This window comes from Balaenoptera ricei, chromosome 12, assembly GCF_028023285.1.
Source record: "Balaenoptera ricei isolate mBalRic1 chromosome 12, mBalRic1.hap2, whole genome shotgun sequence".
In the NCBI taxonomy this organism is placed as follows: Eukaryota; Metazoa; Chordata; class Mammalia; order Artiodactyla; family Balaenopteridae; genus Balaenoptera; species Balaenoptera ricei.
Genome location: NC_082650.1, coordinates 50,131,943 through 50,153,555, shown reverse-complemented (window position 1 = coordinate 50,153,555; position 21,613 = coordinate 50,131,943). Strand labels below are relative to the sequence as shown.

The window sequence follows — 21,613 nt, the reverse complement described above, 5'->3', positions numbered from 1 at the left end:
AAGGAGGGCTTCCCTGGTGGCACAGTGGTTAAGAATCCGCCTGCCAATGCAAGGGACACGGGTTAGAGCCCTGGTCCGGGAAGATCCCACATGCGCGGAGCAACTAAGCCCGTGCGCCCCAACTACTGAAGCCCGTGCGCCTAGAGCCCATGCTCCACAACAAGAGAAGACACCGCAATGAGAAGCCTGCGCACCGCAAGTAAGAGTAGCACCCGCTCACCACAACTAGAGAAAGCCCGCGTGCAGCAATGAAGACCCAACGCAGCCATAAACAAAATAAATAAATAAATTCATTTTTTAAAAAAATGAAAAGAGCCTCAGGGACCTGTGGACAATATCAAGAGGTCTAACACTCAGTTACTGGAATCCAAGAGGAGGAAGAGAAAGAATGCAGTGCAGAAAAAACTACTTAAAGATATAATGGCTAAAAAATTCCCAAATTTGACATTAGACATAAACCTAAAGATTCAAGAAGCTCAGCAAACCCCTAACAGAAAGACACAAAGAAATCTATGCCCATACACATCTTAATCAAACTGCTGAAAACTAAAGACACCGACAACAACAAAAAGCTCAGTCTCTTTAATCTTGTGATAGACTTAATAGTGGGCCAGGGTCCAGATGGGAAAGGCAGAGCCAGCCCAGCTCAAAAGGGCTTCTTACCCTGAGGTCCCCTCCCTGTCAAGGCCCAGTCCCACCTCCCCAAGTCCATCTGCTAAATGTCTTTGGCAGCAGACAGCACGCATACTGAAACCCAAATCCAGAGCACATTCTGAATCCTTTCCCCATCAATCTGCCACCTCTGCAACATTACACAGAGTGTAGGCTGGGAGGCAAGGGAACCAGAAATCAAATCAACTCTGACAAGAAAAAATGCACTATCATTCAAGCAGATAACTTTTAGGAAGAAATTTTTTAAATAAAATAAAAAATAAATGGAAAAGGAGGAATAAATGCTCAGCTCTAGATTTATTCTCTAAGTTATCCTGGTAAGTTGGAAAGAAATGCCAAACTAATTTGAGTTGGGTTTTGTTCTTAAACTGACGTCTTTAAATTCACTGTGTTTTTTGTGTGTGGCAAAATAGTTCAAGTCTGGGTGAGACTGAAACACACAAAGGGATGGTGAAGAGAATAAAATATATAATGTATTTTAGGTTTTTATCATTGACAACAGAAAGAGAAGCCAAATTCCTGGAGTAGATCCAGAGAAATGCAGAGGTTTTCATTCATTTTCATGATATAGAAACTATATAACATCTGCATACACAGTAGGCACTCAAATGTCAAATCATGGATCTCACTAGGGTTACACATCAACCATGAAAGGAAGGGAGGCGTTTCATTTGTCTTACGAAAGTAACGATTATATAAGACTGTTTGCCTAAGAAAGCAAAAAGGAATGTAGAAACAGCATTTATCACAGTTTTAAGGATTCTCTCTCTCTCTCTCTCTCTGGGACACACACACCCCTCCACACATATGCACACTGTATTCAAAACATATAAGTTACCCAGACTTGGGACTCAGAATCTTAGAAGCTTAATATCATCTGAATCAACATCAATCTGTTATGAGGTCATGGATTTACTTCAGTCTGAAAACTCCAGCCAGTTAATATCCCCCAAGTTATTTACCAGTTCCCAAAACATTACCCTCTCAAAATGGAAGGTCTGCAGGACCCCAATAAACCCATTTCAAGGATTCTTGAATCCTGAGTAGCTGCCAAAGCCAAAGGAGACATGGAGTTAGCAGAGGGCGGGGAGAACAGGAAAACCACCAGGAGGGAGGGAGAGGAATAGAGAAGGGAAACAAGAAAAATGGGGGGCATGAGAGGAGAAAGGGTTGCTCCCCCAATACCTGCTCAGCAATCTCCATCCTCCCCACAAGTTCACCTGGGACCCAGGGTTGTCAGTAAGTGGTACCCAGGACTCTGTGGTGGCTCTCATGAGCCACATGAGTCCTCAAACCTCATGCCAAACCACAGGTCCCCCCATGGGTTCCCTCAGTGTGATCCTGAGGCTGCCAGTCACGTCCATGCAGATGCCTCCTTACTCAGCCTCTCAGCCTCCGAACCTCTGAAGAGGCTCTGTGGCACAATGTTGGGCAGAAAGCCTGTCAGTGCTAAGGCTCAGTGCTGCTGAGCAGTTTCACAGGGAAAGTGTTTCAGTTCTACAGTCTAAACAAGACATGATTTTTATGACCAAAGAGAATTAAAATGTGTCACCCAGCATCACCAAGTGCAGGGAGATGGGGATCATGGCAAAAAGAATGCATCCCAGAGGCCACATCTGAGATGCAGAGCTGCAGCACCCAATAGCCACCCCGCAGGCTGACGGGGGGTAACAGCAGCTGCGTGTGGCACAATGCATAGATGGGACACAAAGCCATCCCTGGAAATCAACCAGAGACACTGGACGATGCTTGGGTAGCCTCCTTTGAAAAAGGATGTAGCAAGCAAGACAAGGTGCTCTGCCGTGAGTAGGACAGCCGAGGGTGGGTGGGAGAGAAAGAGAAAAATGGGGTTCAGGACCCCAGAAAAAACACACACCACGGTTCAAGGGTATCATCAGTTTCCTGATGAGGCTGTCATATCCCACTGACTATAAGCCATCAGTTGCACACAACTATTTATGTATGTATATTTGTACGTGTGTATGTATGCACATATGTGTTTCTCAGTTTTAAGTGTATGTTCATTCATTATTAACTAACTTGTCATCTTTATATTGTCCATGTTTTATATTGTCCATATTGCCACTCTCTGGCCCTTTTGATTATGATATAGTATCTGGTAGCCTGAGTGAATCCTACTGACAATTAGACATAAGACTCTGGTTCTGGGACATTCCTCACATGATTCTATATTTATAGAACATTTTTCTGTCTGAGTGCACTGTAAGTTATAGTGTCTGACAAGTAGAAGCAGCCCAATAAATGTTTCTTTTTCATCTGTGGGAGGCTGCCAGCAGTGTAAAACAAGGCAGAGAGAGAGCTGGCAGGACAACTCTGGAACCAAAAGCACTTTAAGCTTCAAACCTAAATGGAAGCTGATCATTAAGTGGCCCTTTTCAGGAACATGAAGAATTGCCGAAGGAAGCAGACCTTTTCGGAGGTCAATTATTACCGGGTTTGTAACTCTCTGAACTGAGAGTTCTTTGGTGAAAGAGAAAGGGACTCTCAAAGGTTAGAAGTGAAGCTGCCAAAGTATCATCTGACCTTGGCCCAGTCCCCTTTCCCCATTTCAAACTGGAAATAACAAGAGTAAAGGGGACAGATTGTGAAAATAAATACAGATTTAAACTGATGAAAAATGTTGACCATATTTCTTAATTGTATGAGAAAGGAGCACTAACACTCCTTGCATTAAACAAAAACAAGCAAACTTCCATCCACAGGAAGAGTTTTAAAAATAAACAAGTTATAGAATTCAGAAGACAGAAACTATTTCTAGCCTTAAATTTTGTTTCATACTAATAGAGAATCACTGTATTCAAAAAGACCTTAAGAGTGATCTAGACCAACTCCTTTATATTATAATTGAAGAAAATGAAGCTTAGAGAGGTGAAGTGACATACAAGTCACATAGGTAGGAGGAGGAGGGCTGTGACTTGCTTGGACCCATACTTCTAGGCTGCTAGTCCCATCATTGCTCTGCTACACCATGCTGCCTTCATCCCAGATCCAAGAGTTTTATCTTCTCTATATCCAGTTTTACTGTTAACATAGACATTTTACGCCCAATAGCAACTTAGAAGGGATTCCCAGGTGAAAACCACAATGGCTGCCTTGCACTTACACACTCACTGATGCAAGGGGTAACAAACTTATGAAATTCTTCATCCATAAGATGTGGAATATACTAAAAAATTCACCAGTGGCTCTGAAAATGTCATAGACGATGAATCCACAGTGAGTTAAAAAGGAGGATTAGAAAAGATTCAGGCCTTTCTGATGAATGGCAATGGTATATCTAAGTTGAGGCAAGGGCATCTTGAGTCCCTGAACGACAGCAAGAAGGTGAGATCTTGCCTCTCACCTCCCTCCCCAACCCACACTGGGAATACAGCATGAGTGATAAATATTTTTTCTTTTAACCTACTGAAATTTTGATGATGTTTGTTACTGCAGCATAACCTAGCCTATTCTGACTGACACAGGTCCCTAAAAGGCACTGGGTAAAAGATGGTTATCATTATTATAAATGCTTCCCCACAGAACCTTCCCAATGCCATGCCGTCAAGGACTGAATGGTAGGCTAGAATGGATGACTGGTCTTATGGAGATTCTCCCATAAGGAACGAAAAGAAGTGTAACCAATGACAATTCATTGCCAAGATAAGACTCAGGGAAGTTAGGAAGTGCTCAGATAAAGACCATAAGGACACTGATTACAAAACAGATCCTACTCTCTGGTCTGTTTCCTAAAAGCATCTTGCCCCTAACATGCCAGGCCAGGCCTTTTCCCTCCTACCCAGAATTCTCTCCCTTATTCCCTAGTCAGTTCAAATTCCACTTATTCTTCTGGATCCAGTTTTAGTCCCACATACTTCCCCCAAATTTCCTAATCACTCAAGCCTCTACTATACACAAAATAAACTATGCAAAGCAGGATCTTCAGCAACTATTGCTTGTACTTCTCATTTTATACTTAATCAGATGTTTGTTATAATTTGTTTCAAGTGTGTCAATCTTGTTTCTCAAACCAGACTACAAGCCTTGTGAGGACACCATGTGTTTTACTTCTTTTGCAGTCCCCCAGAGATATGATTCCAAGGGACATTTTTAAATTGATTTAAATGCCAGGGAGGAAAGAACATGATAGAATTCTTAGGATTAAGGACAATTTTTTTTATTACTTTTGAAGAAAGTAGGGAAATTCACTAGCTGGGCTTTATAGTAATATCTTAATCTAGCTAAACATAAATACTATTTATTTAGGTGGAAATAAATTATTATCAACCTTAAATGTCTTTGATTCAAATTAAAATAAAAACAGAGATGACAAGAAGTTTAGCAGGAATTCTGACAGAAACTTTAAGAAAGCATTGTTGAAAAAAAAGAAAGAAAGCATTGTTGAGAATTTAGGACATTTCATTCAAAATTAACATTTGTTTTGGTACATATATGCAATGGAATATTACTCAGCCATAAAAAAGAATGAGATAATGCCATTTGCAGCAACATGGATGGACCTAGAGATTATCATACTAAGTGAAATAAGTCAAAACCAAATATATGATATCACTTATATGTGGACTCTAAAAAAAATGATACAAATGAACTTACTTATAAAACAGAGTCACAGATGTAGAAAACAAACTTACGGTTACCAGGGGGTAAGGGGGGGAGGGATAAATTGGGAGATTGGGATTGATATATACACACTACTATATATAAAATAGATAACTAATAAGGACCTACTCTATAGCACAAGGAATTCTACTCGATACTCGGTAATGGCCTATATGGGAAAAGAATCTAAAAAAGAGTGGATATATGTATATGTATACATGATTCACATTGCTGTACACCTGGAACTAACACAACATTATAAATCAGCTATACTCCAATAAAAATTTTAAAAAATATTTAGAGATTCTGCAGATTAAGGTGAGGCTCCTGATGTACTGGGTTAAAGAATTAATTTTTCATCTCTGGAGACTTGGGTTCAAACCTCACTGAACCCACAAGAGAAAACAGGTTTTGTGGCCTCAGTCCATCCTACAATTTGTCAACACCCAGCAGGAGCAAAATCCTTCCTGAAAGCCATTAATCAAAGAAAGTGGAGTCATCAGAGCTTAGGATTTATGGGATGTGGGGAAGCTAAGAGGCTACAGGTGACACTATCAGCCTAGTTAGAAATGGGATCTAGGACACAGGCTCAAAGGTGGATAAAGGTACAGATGATAACACTGTCTATACTTCCACTTCCCCCTCCTCCACCTCTGGCAACCACCCATCTACATTGTATCTCTGGAGCTTTACTCATTCTGGACATTTCACATAAATGGAATCATACAATGTAAAAAAAAAGAAAAAAAATTTCTGTTAAATCAAAAAAAAAAATATTTAGAGATTCTGAAGGTAAAAAAAATTAACATTTGTTTTGATGAAAGGGTAAGCTGGGACGAAGTGAGAGAGTGGCATTGACATATATACACTACCAAATGTAAAATAGATAGCTAGTGGGAAGCAGCCGCATAGCACAGGGAGATCAGCTCAGTGCTTTGTGACCGCCTAGGGGGGTGGGATAGGGAGGGTGGGAGGGAGACGCAAGAGGGAGGGGATATAAAAAATTTTTTTTAATTAACATTTGTTTTGATAGATTAAAAGGTTAATTAATATTTATATACTGGTTATAAAATTTAAGTTAAATCTGTACATATTCTACATCTTGAAATCATAGTTAGGTTTTATCCAAATCTATTTGTTAACAAGAACACAGAGCTTTTCTATAAAATTGAAAGTTTTTTTTCATAATTCTAAAGATTGTTGGCATGTAACCTTGAAACTAGACATATTTGTTATTGTAAATTTTGTTAAATGCAGAAAAATTAAATGCTCAGGTAAAGGTGAAAACTATGTTTGCCATGGGAGGTTGATCCCACAGAGCCTTGCAGAGATTGACCTTCTGCTCATAATTGCCCTGATCTAGTTCTAATCATTCAATCTGTACAACAGTGCTGTGTAGAACCTCTTTTTATTTTATTAATTAATTAATTTATTTATTTTTGGCTGTGTTGGGTCTTCGTTGCTGAGGGTGGGCTTTCTCCAGTTGCGGCGAGCAGGGGCTACTCTTTGTTGCGGTGCGCGGGCTTCTCACTGCGGTGGCTTCTCTTCTGATGGAGCAGGGGCTCTAGGCACACGGGCTTCAGTAGTTGCAGCACAGGCTCAGTAGTTGTGGCTCGTGGGCTGTACAGCGCAGGCTCAGTAGTTGTGGCGCACGGGCTTGGATGCTCCGTGGCATGTGGGATCTTCCCGGACCAGGGCTCGAACCCGTGTCCCCTGCATTGGCAGGCAGATTCTTAACCACTGCGCCACCAGGGAAGCCCTGTAGATCCTCTTAAAGGTAAATAAATGTATTCCTCACTGTAGGAATTTATTTTATAAATAAAATAAACTCCAACATACTTTAGAACATAGTGCACAGTTTTTATTTTCTTTGACATACAATATATTACAGCAGAAGCACTCTTAACCTGTCTCTATAAAACCCACTTGTCAGATGAACTGACACTCAGTATTTACTCTACCTGTGCACTCCTGCTGCTACCAGTTTAGTCATATTTTTACCAGGAGTCATTTGATTTGTTCCCAAACCAGTTTATATCAGTTGTACAAGTTACTGAAATTATATAATTTAATTAAAATTTAGGTAAAATTATGAAATCTGTGCACAGAAAGAAAACGGGTTCTCTTTTCTATAAAAACCAAGTTGAGAAAAGCTAGGTGCTATTTTTAAATACTGTTGCGTTAGGCATGGGTGAAGTAACTGTAAAAGAGAATAACAAAATCACTAAAATCTAGAGATGTTCTGCACTCAGAGTGCTTCACAGGTGTCAAATTCTTGCTCTACTTTAAAGAAACCAAAACTGAAAATGGTGGGTGATGCAGTTCAGATGGGTTTTTGCAAGAAAGACCAGAACTCCAGCAGGGGATCATACTCACAACAAAAAACTGGCAAAAGAATGCACTTGCATATGTTTTAAGTTAAAATAGGCTGTGTGTATACTTCTGGGGATTCTCTATTTTAACCACCTTCTATATAACTAACCAATTACTGTGAATTGGTGACTATGGATATGGGTCCACTTGCTAATTATATCGTTTTAGAGATTCCATAAGTGAACAGTTAGAGAGTGCAACATTACCAATTAGCTTAGATGCTGGACTAATGATGGTACATAGCTGGAGAAATATAAACATAAAGCAGGACTGTACACAAGGCAGAAGACCGGAAGAGATGACCCATAACATAATAAACATAAGCTTCTCAAGAGGCTATGAATTTTTCTGCCTTAAAAAATTTTTTTAGCATTCAATATTTTAACAGCATAGAACACACACTTATTTACAAATGAAAAAACATAAAAATCAATACCAGGGAGGAACCATTGGCTCCTATTCTGAAAACAAAACATGGCTCTTCTTCAAGGTGTAGCCTGAGACCCAGGAGAGCAGAAGAGGCCATCAGTAGGATTGTACCTCTCAGCACCATATTTCAACACCAGGCCCCGCCTGGGCTGGTCCCGACTCTACAGGCTGTTAACCAGGACTCTGAGCTCCACCTTCTGAGGGAGCTCAGCCCAGCCAGCAGCGAGGTGATTCCAGCAGACAAAAGCCCATCACACGGGGGCACCCCCTCAGTTAGAGATGAACACTAGTTATTGAAACATTTATCCCAACTTTAGGAATCAACCGTCCCAATCATAATTGAACCTGTCTTAACAGCCTCATGCCTCCCTCAGGGAGGAGGTCTAGGGTAAGGGAGGCTGAGGCATCTGTATTCTGAAAAACGCCATGAGTGATTCTGATCCACTCTCAAAAGAAGAATTTTTGTGAGGCCCATGAACCCCCTGAAATCAACTGTAAACAAATGTGTACGCAAACAGATGTTCAGTATTCTGGAACGCTTATCCATAGCTTTCATCTAATTGTTTTCATCAAATTTTCATAACTCAAAAATTGTGAAGGCTCATTGTTCTGAACTCGATTTGAGTCTTCACCGCACTAGTTGTCTACACAATCCAGAGGAAATCTGAGAAGCAGCCGAAGACAAGCATTCCCTGTACAGAGCCTTCCTGTTATATTTCTTTTTTGCTCTAATTTTTTTTCCTCCAAACTCCAATCTGTTCCTATTTCTTCACTTCTATTTTTAAACTGAAAATTTTTGGCTTCAAAATAACTATAATCTAAGAACTCCTCCGATAAAAGACACAGAAAATTAAATTTCCTATTTCCCTTACTCCACTTCTCCCACTCTTACATGGTTTTGTTACTGAAACTTTTTTTAAAACCTTAAGAGAACTTTTGCTCTGTTTTTCCTATTAGGTTAATGACTTGACCAAACATATGTGCCTTTATTTTAATTATCAGCATCCTGGCTTGCCTATATTTTTAAAATAACAAATTATACATAGAGATAGTACTCATAACAAGGAAGGATACAATGTTGTATATGTTAAACAGGCTCAGATCTGTGCTGGTGGTTTGCTTTTATAAATAAGAACATTCTCTGTCCAGGAGGAAGGCCTAGGCACTCAGATTTTCCAAAACCATTCTCTGTATCCAGGGTACCCAAATAAATTCAAGCACTTCAGTTTCAAAACTGATGTAGCTGTCTGCTCCTGATTGAGGTTAACGTCCTCTAAGTGCACATTAGTTAAATAAGCCATTTTTTACTATTTCTGTACAAAATGAATATTCACTATTCAAAAGAACATTACCTATCATAATTATATAATCAGTTCAAATTTGTTCTTAAGTAATGTAAGGCATGCTTGAAATTCCAACCCGATAAAATAGCTAAAAGTCAGCTTTAAAATACATTATTTGACTTGGAAAATATCTAAGAAGTCTTTGCATCAAACTTAACATCTACAATAGTCAACATATTTTTCTGAGATCCAGACTTCAGCATGGAGGTAGCCATAGTATATAGTAGAAACAATACTAAATATGACCTCAGCCAACTTGGGTTATAATCTCTATTTACCTTGAACTAATTATTTAAACAGATTCCTTCTTGGTGGAATGGAAATGACAGCCATTTCACTCATAAAGCTACTATGAGAGCCACTTGGGATAACATCAGAGCAAGCCTTTGGAAGCTGGGGAGAGTTGTATAAAAGCAAGGTATTGGTATAACTGCTGTTCCCTTTAACACAAATGCCCTCCAAAATGTATAAGATGCTCCCTGCACACAAGTCATTACGAATGAGGTGACAAGGGTCCTGTGGGTGAAAATGAAAGTGAGAAAAAGAAAGAGGCAAGGTAACTGAAGTCCTAAGCAGAAGAACTCACTCATAGAAGAGGTGCAGTGGGCTGACCCGTGCTCGGCCACCTCTTTTGACAAACCCCCGGTGCTCTGGGTCAGAGCTCTGCGCAAAAAACTGATGCACTAGGAGGCCAGCAAGCTCACAGTGATGGCAGCTTCAGCTTCCCCCTTATCTGGATTCCTAACGTAGGGCTGCATGTGTCTGATTCTGCAATGCGTCTGCCACGCCTGGGGAGCTGATGGGAGAGTGAGCACCATGCAGTTCACCAGCAGCAAGTGACCACTCCTGAGAGGCCAAGCCAGGTACTTCCTAGAGAAGCAAGCATGTGGACTCTGCCTTTCTGTTGAGCGTACCCATGCCAATTAGTGAGCACCATCAGGCTGGGGTCCCAGGGCTCTCTCATAGTTAATTTATCTTCATCCGGACAGAGCAAAGCATGTGGTTTCACACCTGCCATTCATTCCATGGGCTTCTGACAATTTTTTTTAACTGAGATATAATTCACACACCCTAAAATTTACCATTTTTAAGTGAACAATTAAGTGGCTTTTAAATATATACACAGATTAGGCAACCATCACCACTAATTCCATAATATTTTCATCACCTCAAAAAAAAAAAAAAAAAACCATTTCCAGTAGCAGCCATTTCACATTCCCCTCTTCCCCCAGTCCCTAGCAAACACTAATCTACTCCTGTCTCTATAGATTTGCCTATTCTGGTTATTTCATTAAAATGGAGTGATGCAACATGTGGCCTTTTGTGACTATTTTCTCTCACTTATCATGTTTTCAAGGTTCATCCACATCATAGCATGTATCAGGACTTCATGCTTTTTATAGGTAAATAATATTCCATCATACAGATATACCACATTTTGTGAATGCATTCAATGGAAATTTGGGTTGCTTCCAACTTATGGCTATTATGAATAGTGCTGCTGTAAACATTTATTTATACGATTCATGCAAGTTTTGGGCAAACATGTTTTCAATTCTCTTGATTATGTATCTAGCTGTGCCATTTCTGGGTCATTTCTGGGCACCTTGAACCCTAAAGTTCATGTTAGCCCCCCCCCATGTAAACTAATTTCCATGGCAGACAGAGGAAATATAGTTCACCAGGGATCCCAAAAGCCAAAGGAAGTAATGAAGGCACGTATGAAGGAAAAATGAAGTTCTGCATGAAGCAACATATTACTGTTCCCAAAATGTCACTAGTAATATATTTCCCCTATATCACAAAACAGCAGTAGCCACAGCCGGGATGAGGGGACCAGCACTGGACCTAAGCTGGCACAATCAACAGGTAATGAGTGCTTACTACATACATCCAAGGCACTGTGCTGAGCACATTATATAGACTGTCTAATAGTAGAGAGGATGTAGGAAACACGATTTTTGAAAACAAACACTGATTGCAACCAATTCTGCTTTCTTGCCAGAGTGGTATAATTCATCTCTATGCCAGGCCTGGAAGGAGAGGAGAAAACTAAATTGCCTGAGTAAGAAAATGACATGCATTTGGGATTTGTTTGCTGTAAGTTCAAGAGAATAGGATGGGAAGTGATGGTCTGAAGGCTTGAAAAATGGAAGAAAGGGATTGATGTGTAGATAAGAGAAGGCAGGATCAAGGGTATAGGAGCCTAAGAAGAAAACAAAGCCAGTAAGAAATTCCCAATGGGCAAGAAATCTTTAATCAATTTTAAGTTGAATTTGTTTGGAACTTCATTGACATCTCTATTACCCTGAGACCTTCAGTAATGCCTGCATCATTCTGGGGGATAAAAGAAGTGGGCAGAGCAGAACAGAGAGGAGACAGCAGTGGCCAGAGGTAAAACACTGAGCTAGGAGAGTGATCAGAAAATGTAAGCCCCAGATATTATCAGAACATTGAGGGGAGGAAAGGTACTGGACCTCTCACAGCACATGGCTCAAACCATTTTAAGTATTAAACAAAGAGTGAACCCAGAAGCTGGGAAAAATATGGTCATCTGACTGTCATAATATAATCTCAACAAATCTATATGTGTGTTAGAAAAGGTGGGTAACAGGCAGTAGTAAGCAAACACCAGGATTTAAACCATTTTAACATTCACTGCATGGCAACGGTCTCAAAACAAAGACCTTGGACAACTATGATGACATTCCCATGAATGGTTACAGAGGACCAAAACACGTTCTCAGTATCCCTGTTGGAAGCCTAGGACCATTCTTCTCATGTTGCGGATGGCAAATCTAGCACAAGAGTCTCGTTTACTGGACTGGGGCAAATGTAGGTTGCCCTGAGGCTATTTCCACAGCAGGCGTTGGCAAATATTTTCTGTAAAGAGTCAGATAGTAAATATTTTAGACATTGCGAGCCAAGAGGCAAAATCAAGGATATTAAGTAGATTCTTACATAATAAGAGAGAAGATAAATTTCTACATTTTTATTAATAAAATTCAACATATAATAAAAATTGTGCAGAATTTTCTGTAACATAGATATACTATATTACTTTTGGACAGTATTTTGCTTCATTTGGGTTCAAAGTTAGTGTTTCCTAACATCAAGTCAACTGCAAATGTTTATCTATAAAAACCATTCTTTACTCATGAGCCATACAAAAACAGGCACAGGCTGGATGTGGCTTCAACTCTCTGTAGTATAGTCACTGTTGTCTGAAGCAAAGTCAAGGCTGGGAGCTCTGTTCCAAGAGTCTGGGGGTGTAAAGCCCTGACTCAGAAATTAGAGATCTGGAGGGGGCTTTAGAAAAGCTCTTGAAAGATCCAAATGTTCCTCAAACACATTGGTCTAGTACCCCAGCGGACTGAAATAACCGTTTTTTAGCCCTATTTACTAAGCACCTGCTTTGTGCTGATGCTATCATCGTCTCTGGGGATAGAGTGGTGAGCAGAACAGATAAGCCCCCTACCTTCATAGGGGATGAGACTGCAAACAAGAATTAGAGAAGGAAAAAATATCAGAGAGTGGGAATGCCATAGAGAAAATAAGAGAAGGTATTAGAAGAGCAACTGTGATAGGGAGCTACTTTGGATAAAGTAGTTTAGTAAGGAGTTCCTTTTCCTCAACATTCTTATCAATCTGTTTTATCAGACATTTTGCACTGTTCCAATACGATTGGGGGTGAAATATAATCCCATTGTGTTTTGATTTGCTTCTTCTGCTTATTGGTAGGATTTATCATCTCTCTGTACTCACACTCTCTCTATCCATATTATAATTATATTATATTGTTATTTGATAGTTATATATGTGTTATATATATATAAGTCTTCCAGGTTTCCTCTTCTGTTAACTCCTAGTTAATGCCCTGTTTGTTTTACTGTTCAGTTGTTTATCTTTTTTTCTTATTGTTTTGTTGGGTTTTTTTTAAACTTTGGAATATTAATCCTTTATTCGTGATATGCATTGCAGATATCCTCTCCCAGCCTATGACTTGCCTTTTAGCTCTGTGGTGTCTTTTGTTTACATGAAGATTTTAATTTTCAGCTGGTAAATGATCTATTTTATGTGAGACTTGGTTGTTAGCTGCCCACTTCATTAGGCAAATTGAAAGAGTCATGGATTGTGAGTTTAAACCTTCATCCCATCCCTTTTAGCTATGTCTTACTCACATTTATTAATGTCTCTAGCCTCAGCTCCCTCATCTGAAAAATAAGGACAATTCCTACCTCGCAGATTTTTTGTGAGAATTAAGTGAAAGAATACTAGCACAGTGGCCCCCTCCCACCCCACTCTTCCCCCCCCCCCACACACACTGTACTTTATTTTTACAAGAGATAAATAAACTGACACCAAGCACTGTAAATGGATGACCACAACAAAAGCAACAATGATTGCAATTACCAAACATGAAACACACTCATACTCCCCACCCCATTCTTAAACTGTAACCATCTTGAAGCCCTTACAGTCTGCAGAATACCACATGCAGGGTCAGCACTTAGATTTACTTTATTGTGTTGGTTAAATTGCGTTTGTCTTTAAAATGGATACAAAGTACCAAGTAGAATAATATGCACTTAATTATTAGACTACAATGTGGAAGATAGAACCAGAAAAACAGTTTAGCAATTAGCTCTTTAACCCACAATTACTCCAGTGGCCCCTCCTGAACTAAAGAAGCAGCAGAGTTACAGTAAGTGGCAGTTAATAGGAGATTTGTAAACATTCTTTTGAGTGAAAATTGTATTTCAAAAGCTTGGAAACACATTTTATACAGTCAACCCTAACATGGACCAAAATTATTTAACAGAGCAATGTTGTAAAAGATATTTGTAATTGGATTTAAGAGAAAAAAATCACAAACTGACATGAAAAAGTAAGTCTTAACAATTTTATAATAAGTGAGTTACATGAGGAATAAGTTTATAATAAAAATGCTAACAAAAATTTAATATTTACTTTAGCTTTTATTTCAGATTAAAAAAATTCCAGTACCTCTGATGGCTCAGCATATTATATATGCTTTAAATTTCAAGAATAATAAAAGAAGTATTAAAAATTCCAATGAATACTGTGCTTTATACCACACAGACACACGTGCCTATACCTTTTTGAGATTCAGGGGCTAGTGTCACAGCCAGCAATATGAGGCTGAACAGAGAATCTTCATTTACAGGACTATTTCCATAGGTCAGGTGTTTTCACCTACTCACTCTCCTTTAACCTTCATGAGTTAAGTACTACTACATTTTTACAGAGGAGGAAACGAAAGTTCAGACAGGGTATGCCACGTGTCCACATCCAGTAAGTAGGGGAGCAGAATTTAAACTTCTGACCTCAAGTGTAAAATTACGAGCCCATCTTAGAGGTGAGGATGCATCATAATGAAGTGTTTTCATGACATTTGCAAATACAAGTAAATAAGTCTCCTAGGATCTCACGTGTTACTTGGCTTCTCTATATTCTACCCCAAAAATTGCTGAAAGAAGAGGCCTCCTTCCACATGTGACTGAATCCTTCTGCACTCAATGGGCATGTGTTTTGCTAATTAGGATTTTTAATTGATTTGTTGTGCTCCACTCAAAGTAGATGAGAAATAAACTAAAAATACTGTTGTCATTGTGTGCAATAGCCAACACTATACAACATGAATACTGTTTCTGATTTGTGGCCAGATTCTGAAAACAGGCTTGGAAGTCTTTCAGCTTGCTCTAACTAAAAATGAGTAAGCGATCGCCATGAAGATGCATTTAAACATGGAGTTTGATTCATCTCACCAGAGGCCTTCAGTTCATTTACACTCATGGCTTTATTTATTCAAATAACTTGCCCTTTTTCTCCCCAGAACTGCAGACCATCATCCCATCATTGCTCTGCACAAAGAATCTAACATAAACATGTCAACGAGAATCACTGTACTTAACAAACTCCAGGACATGCCACAGCACTGTTTATAAGATGTAAATCGCGTCTCGTTTTATTTCACTGTTCTGCTAAATTCAGATGTCTGCTTCATTTTAGATCTACGTCCCCTGAAAAGAGCCTTGCATGCTTTATTCAATACTGCCAAATGTGCAGATTCAGCGAGGCACTGGAAATGGCAAGCAGGAAACATGACCTAGACGATGTCCATTTAGATACAGATGATTGAAGTGTTACTATAGTGCGGTGACCGTAAGTGCTGCTCACCAAACAGTTCCTGCCTCTGACTTCTGAGCACACGGCAGATCTCTGGCCTCCTGCACTGGGAAGGCCCAGCAAACAGCTCTGGTCATTGGATTGTGAGCAGGAGTGTTATATCTGGCTTTTGGCCAAGGGCATTTAACAATGCCACGCAAGACTCTCCAGAGCACTCACCGCTCTGCCGAGGCGACAGGCAATGTTCCAGACTGGGGTCCAGAGAGAGGATGAAGACAGCATAGAGCAGCACCCCACTCCTGCCAACCAGCAATGGATACGCAGCAGAAGCAAGAAACAAACCTTTGTTGGTAAGAGCCCTGAGATTTGAGGGTTGTTTGTGATCACAGCATAAACTGGCCTCCCCTGCCCGATACCCTAGACAAATGGTGCCGTGAAAAAGGGCTTGGTGTTTCTAGTGATAAGTCAGCAGATTTGTATGATTTAGTATCTGGTGCTAAATGTTATTATCTTGTCAGGGAAAGGTCCCTTAGCCCATAGTTCACTTGGACCCCAATCATCATGCTCCAAAATCTGAATTAAATAGAGCAAGCAAAATTGAAGAGGGAAAGCTACAGTTGTAACCTTCCAAACTGCCAACTCTAATTTACTGATCTGCCAAGGTTCTTGGTTGTAAACAACAGAAACCACTCTGGCTAGTTAAGTAGAAAAGGAATTAAAGATTTATTAGCTTACAGAATCTCAAGGGCAGGAGGAACACCACTGTGGACACCAGTGTAGACCGCACTACCCCACCACTGGGCACAGACACCACGGCTCATTTCACCACCCTAGGCACTGATGCCTCTGCTAGAACCTGGAGCTCTGTGATCCTTGTGCTGCAGCTTGTTTCTTCAAATCTCTGAAGCACAATCCAAACTCTCATGCAGGTGTATGTGAATGGTGAAGCCTAGGTCACAAGAATGACCTTTAGGGCCAAGGAAATTTATTTTTTACCTTTTTCTTAGAAAGGTGGAGAATTCCTCAAACACAGGAAGGGAATTCAAAGGTGTGGCCAAAAAGAATGATAAACACCCATTACATCTTTGGTAATGGGTGATACAGATAACTAACGTATTCAATACTTATTTTAGTCCATAATCAAGTTCCGAGAGCTGTCCTGGTTTCTGCAGCTCTTTCTTCAGTTCTACCCTAGCACCCTTCCAATGAATCCCTGTTTTTACTAGTTTCAGTTGGGTTCTGTCACTTGCAACCTAGAGAGTCCTGATACAGAAGTAATCATATGTTAAAGAATCCCAAACTAACCAGTTGCAAAAAGGGTTATAAATATTCAGACGCTCTGAAGAATTTTTCAGATCTTTTTTGCAAAGTAACTTTCTGAACTGACAGACAAAAAATCAAAGAACATAAAACTCTAACTTTGGTTTGAGAACACTAATGGGGATCACGGGCTGAATATTGATTATATTTACCTTCTCCACAAAAGTCCTCACAAATAACGTTTTACTTGAAAAGAAGGGACTTCCCTGGTGGTCCAGTGGTTAAGACTCTGTGCTTACAATGCAGGGGGCACGGGTTTGAGACCTGGTTGTCCAGTGGTTAAGACTCTGTGCTTACAATGCAGGGGGCACGGGTTTGATCCCTGGTTGGGGAACTAAGATCCCACATGCCGCGTGGCACGGCCAAAAAAATATATATGTATTGCATAAGTATAGATCTTGTGTATATATACCAAACTGAATAAAAAATCAGAAGTATGCACAAGGTACCAACTTATTGCTGAGTGCTACCTGGAAGTAAGGTTATCTTTAACAGTTTTAAATAGAGAAACAGTTAACCAATAAAGAAATACACACACACAGAGGCACAGAGGCTAAGCTCTGAGATTATTTTTTTAAAAAAAGACCTACACTCTATTTCTAGGTGCTCAGAAAGTTTCTCCTTTCTCTAAGAATGGCTCCCTGCACAGGGACGGGGGCTGCTGGGCTATATTTGTGGCCTGTGGTTAGCGCTGGCTGACCCAAGGTGAGTATCTAAGAGACCAAGCCCAGGAGTTGAGGGAGGTGAGTCTTATTGTGGTGGCCCTGGAGGGAGAAGCCCAAGGAAAGCTGGGAATTCTAGAGTAACCTATTCTTTCTCTCCTCAACAGCATGATCATTTAACTCTTCCTCCAATTCAGTGGTAAATTCCCAAGTTTCAATACATTTATTTAATTCTTTTTTTTTTTTTTTTGCTTTTTTGCTTAAGCTAGGCCAGAGTCCATCTTTCTTGTTTATAACCAAAAGAATATTGTATTAACTAAGTACACTCCCCTATAATCTTACTCTCCCCAATAGCCAACTCTACCCTTAGGTAACTCAACTCTCTTGACTAGGAATGACTTAAAAGGACCTTCAGCTTCTGTGTATCTAGTATTTATGTGCCATGCTACCATTGAGCTTAGCAGCATTAACCTCGCTTGTCACTTTTTAGGAAAAACAATTGCAATTTTTTTTTTAAATAATAGTTTTAATTTAATTTTTTTTTACATCTTTATTGGAATTTAATTGCTTTACAATGGTGTGTTAGTTTCTGCTTTATAACAAGGTGAATCAGCTATACATATACATATATCCCCGTATCTCCTCCCTCTTGTGTCTCCCTCCCACCCTCCCTACCCCACCCCTCTAGGTGGTCACAAAGCACCGAGCTGATATCCCTGTGCTATGCGGCTGCTTCCCACTAGCTATCTATTTTACATCTGGTAGTGTATATATGTCCATGCCACTCTCTCACTTCGTCCCAGCTTACCCTTCCCCCCCCCCCAAGTCCTCAAGTCCATTCTCTACGTTTGCGTCTTTATTCCTGTCCTGCCCCTAGGTTCTTCAGAACCTTTTTTTTTTTTTAGATTCCATATATATGTGTTAGCATACGGTATTTGTTTTTCTTTTTCTGACTTACTTCACTCTGTATGACAGTCTCTAGGTCCATCCACCTCCCTGCAAATAACTCACTTTCACTTCTTTTTATGGCTGAGTAATATTCCATTGAATATATGTTCCATATCTTCTTTATCCATTCATCTGGACAATTGCAAATTTTGACATCTGGCTCAGAGGTTGAAACTTCAAATGCCTTCACAGATCAGACAGATAATATAAAGGGAGACAGTGCTGAACTGGACTCCACTGGACACTATATGCCATATCTGAAGATATTTATGTTTAGATACTTAAAAACACCGTGTGGCTCAAACAAAATTCTTCACGGGTCCAATATACCTCCTTGAGCCATAAACTAACAAGCCACCTTGCTATTAGTTTAAATTACATATGGTTCTAGACTAGAAGGCTAAAACTTAATTTTGTTTCAATCATTTGAGCAGGATAAAAATGCTTCTTAGACAGCAAATTTTCCCACCCTGTTTTAGCAGAAAACTCTACAGGTCATTAATGGGATTGATGTGAGGTATCTAAGAGGACTCAAGGGCTGCTTTTAAGAGAAGCTTATCAACGCTAGTGTCTCATGGTAAATGAAGCAGGTACCTGTTACTTTCTATGAATCACAGAATAAAGAGCCAAACTCCTTATAAGGACTCCAAAGGTGTCAAAACACAGATGGAAAAAAATCAAATGTCTACCACTCTTAACAGTCTCCAGTTTAACTACACAGCTCTGATTCTCTTCACAGACCAAAAATGAAATCCAATTCGAGAAAACCAATAAGGCTTTCTGTTCCTTGGAGAAAATGAACTGGACAAATTGCACACAAAAAAACCTAAAATCTCCACCACCAATTGTTGAAAACAGTGAGGCCTCCATTAGCAGTTTCTTTGCCCACAGAATGCTCTCTGAGGAACTGCAGGGTTTGGAAGGAGTGCAGAAGCCTATGCTCCACCTACCGCACATCAAAGTTTTCATCAGAACATGCTTTTCTTTGCGAAACTAAGCAACTGCTTTTTCACACCCACATATTGCTGGAGCACATTCAATTACCCTAAACGACTGTTTAAAATGAAAATGCTTTGCCTCCTGAGGACAATGTGAGAGGATTAATGAATGTTGTTCTTGAAGGACAGGAGTGTAGGGATACAGCAGAAACCTAAGTAGCTGGAAACTACTGCTGGGCCATATTTTACAAGCAATTCAAACCTACCTTCAAGTATTTTGTAAAGAATAATAATGTTTAAGGCAGTTGGATATATCAAGGGGCATACTATGCCATTTTTCCTCCTTCTTCTTGATGACAATCATGGAATTAGAAAACTAAGAGGATAACAGGAAGTGATGAAGAAAGACTAACTTTTGCCATATGGTTTTTCAGGAGAAGAGGAAACAGCACTTTTTTTCCCCTGACATGTTGTTCCAAAGGATCTGTAACTAACAAACCAAGCCAGCACATTGCTGGGTTCTGTAGGCCTGTGACTCAGAAGTCACTTTTCTACCCCACATATTAAATGTCAAGCAAAATACATCTGATAAGAGAGAAGAAACTTTCTTCAGGAAGCTTGGCTCCTGTATGACTACTGATGAAACAAAATTCATATTTTAAGGCAATACGAGAAAAATTTAAACATAAGATTCTTTTCTCTGCCTGTTTGGACCTCCTCCCTTCCTTCCAGCGTGCATTGTGCATCTGCATTATGCATTAACCAGACCACCCCAATGGCAGAAATACCCGCTTAACCATAAAGATCAATTTTTCTTCTTCTGGAGCCAGCCATGTAATTCCTTAGAAGTTAAACTTCCTTTCTCAATCCTGTAAAAGGTCACGATGACCCACCACTCACCTTATACATGCAGACTCTTTGGTGAACTTTATGTACAATGTTAATATATCATTTCCCTAAAAGATAGCAACTGGTACAGAACAGACTGGGTCAGATGACCTGGGGAGATATTGGGCCTCAACTAATGGAAATTCTTAGCTTAAATACTTACTTAGGACCTTATTAATGTCACTAGCTATATTACTTGTATTCTGCCTATTTTACAAGATAATTGCTTCTTGTACTGCCAAATGTATGATGGAGCCTCCAATAAAATTAATGATGATTAGGCAACTTGAAACGATTGACCAAATATATAGTCCTATAAGATCAAAGATTGTAATAGTGTAACTCTAGATATAAGAAAAAGCAACAACAGGCAAGCATTTCCTAGACTATAACAGATTAGTAAGACAGATGGTCCAGAGGCTTTTGACTATTGTTAACAGGGCCTAGTCTAGTAATAGCATGTTGAATAGCCTATCAATGAAATCCTTGACTGACCTGGGAATGTGCATTCCTAGTGCTGTGAGACAAATTGATCACGAAATGCCTCCCAAACCTTGGTCAAAATTAAGACCAAAAGGGAGGGGACTGTAAAATAAAGTATGTTGCCCACCATCTAGTTCTACAAGAATCAAGTCATTAGCCACTGCAGTCACTGACCTACAATACACCCTGAGAAAGGAATCCTGGGCAAAATCAGGATGAGGCACTGTGCTCTGAGAAAACTGGCAGAATAGGCCTTCAGATAGATATTTTCAGGAGAAAATTCATGAACACAGTTTCTTTCATCTTCCCATATTTAGAAAAGCACTAAAACCATTAACTAAGATATCTGTTCCTTACGAATAATAGTAACCCTCCACCAAGTTGTGTGCTTGATTGCACTTAGCCCTTCTCTAAAATCACTTATATACTGGTCTCTCCCTTTACCTCTTTGGAACAGTTCTCAGAGCTCTCTGAGAGACTGTCTCCTGGGTTATAATCCTCAATTTGGCTCAAATAAAATTTTCCATTTCTTTCTTACATAGACCACTGATTAATTATTTTGTCAACAGTACTTCTCCTGTGCATATGAGCCATATATTTTGCTGCTGTCTTTTAGGTGGATTGCCAACGTGTAAGAGAAGCATCTACCCAAGATTGTAGAAAAAAGCATAAATCATGAAGACCATCATCAGTCCTCTATTAACGCCCCCCCAGAAGAACTTTACCCATGTAATGATAGTAAACGTCTGTTTAAGAAAAACCATAAAGAAACACAGAAAACAGAGAG

General features: G+C 39.7%; 1 protein-coding gene across 1 annotated transcript in view; it reads right to left on the bottom strand.

Moving 5' to 3' along the window:
* Positions 1 to 21,613, bottom strand: part of METTL24 (methyltransferase like 24) — a 118,531-nt gene that overhangs the window by 92,989 nt on the left and 3,929 nt on the right. The gene's annotated exons all lie outside the window — the stretch shown is intronic.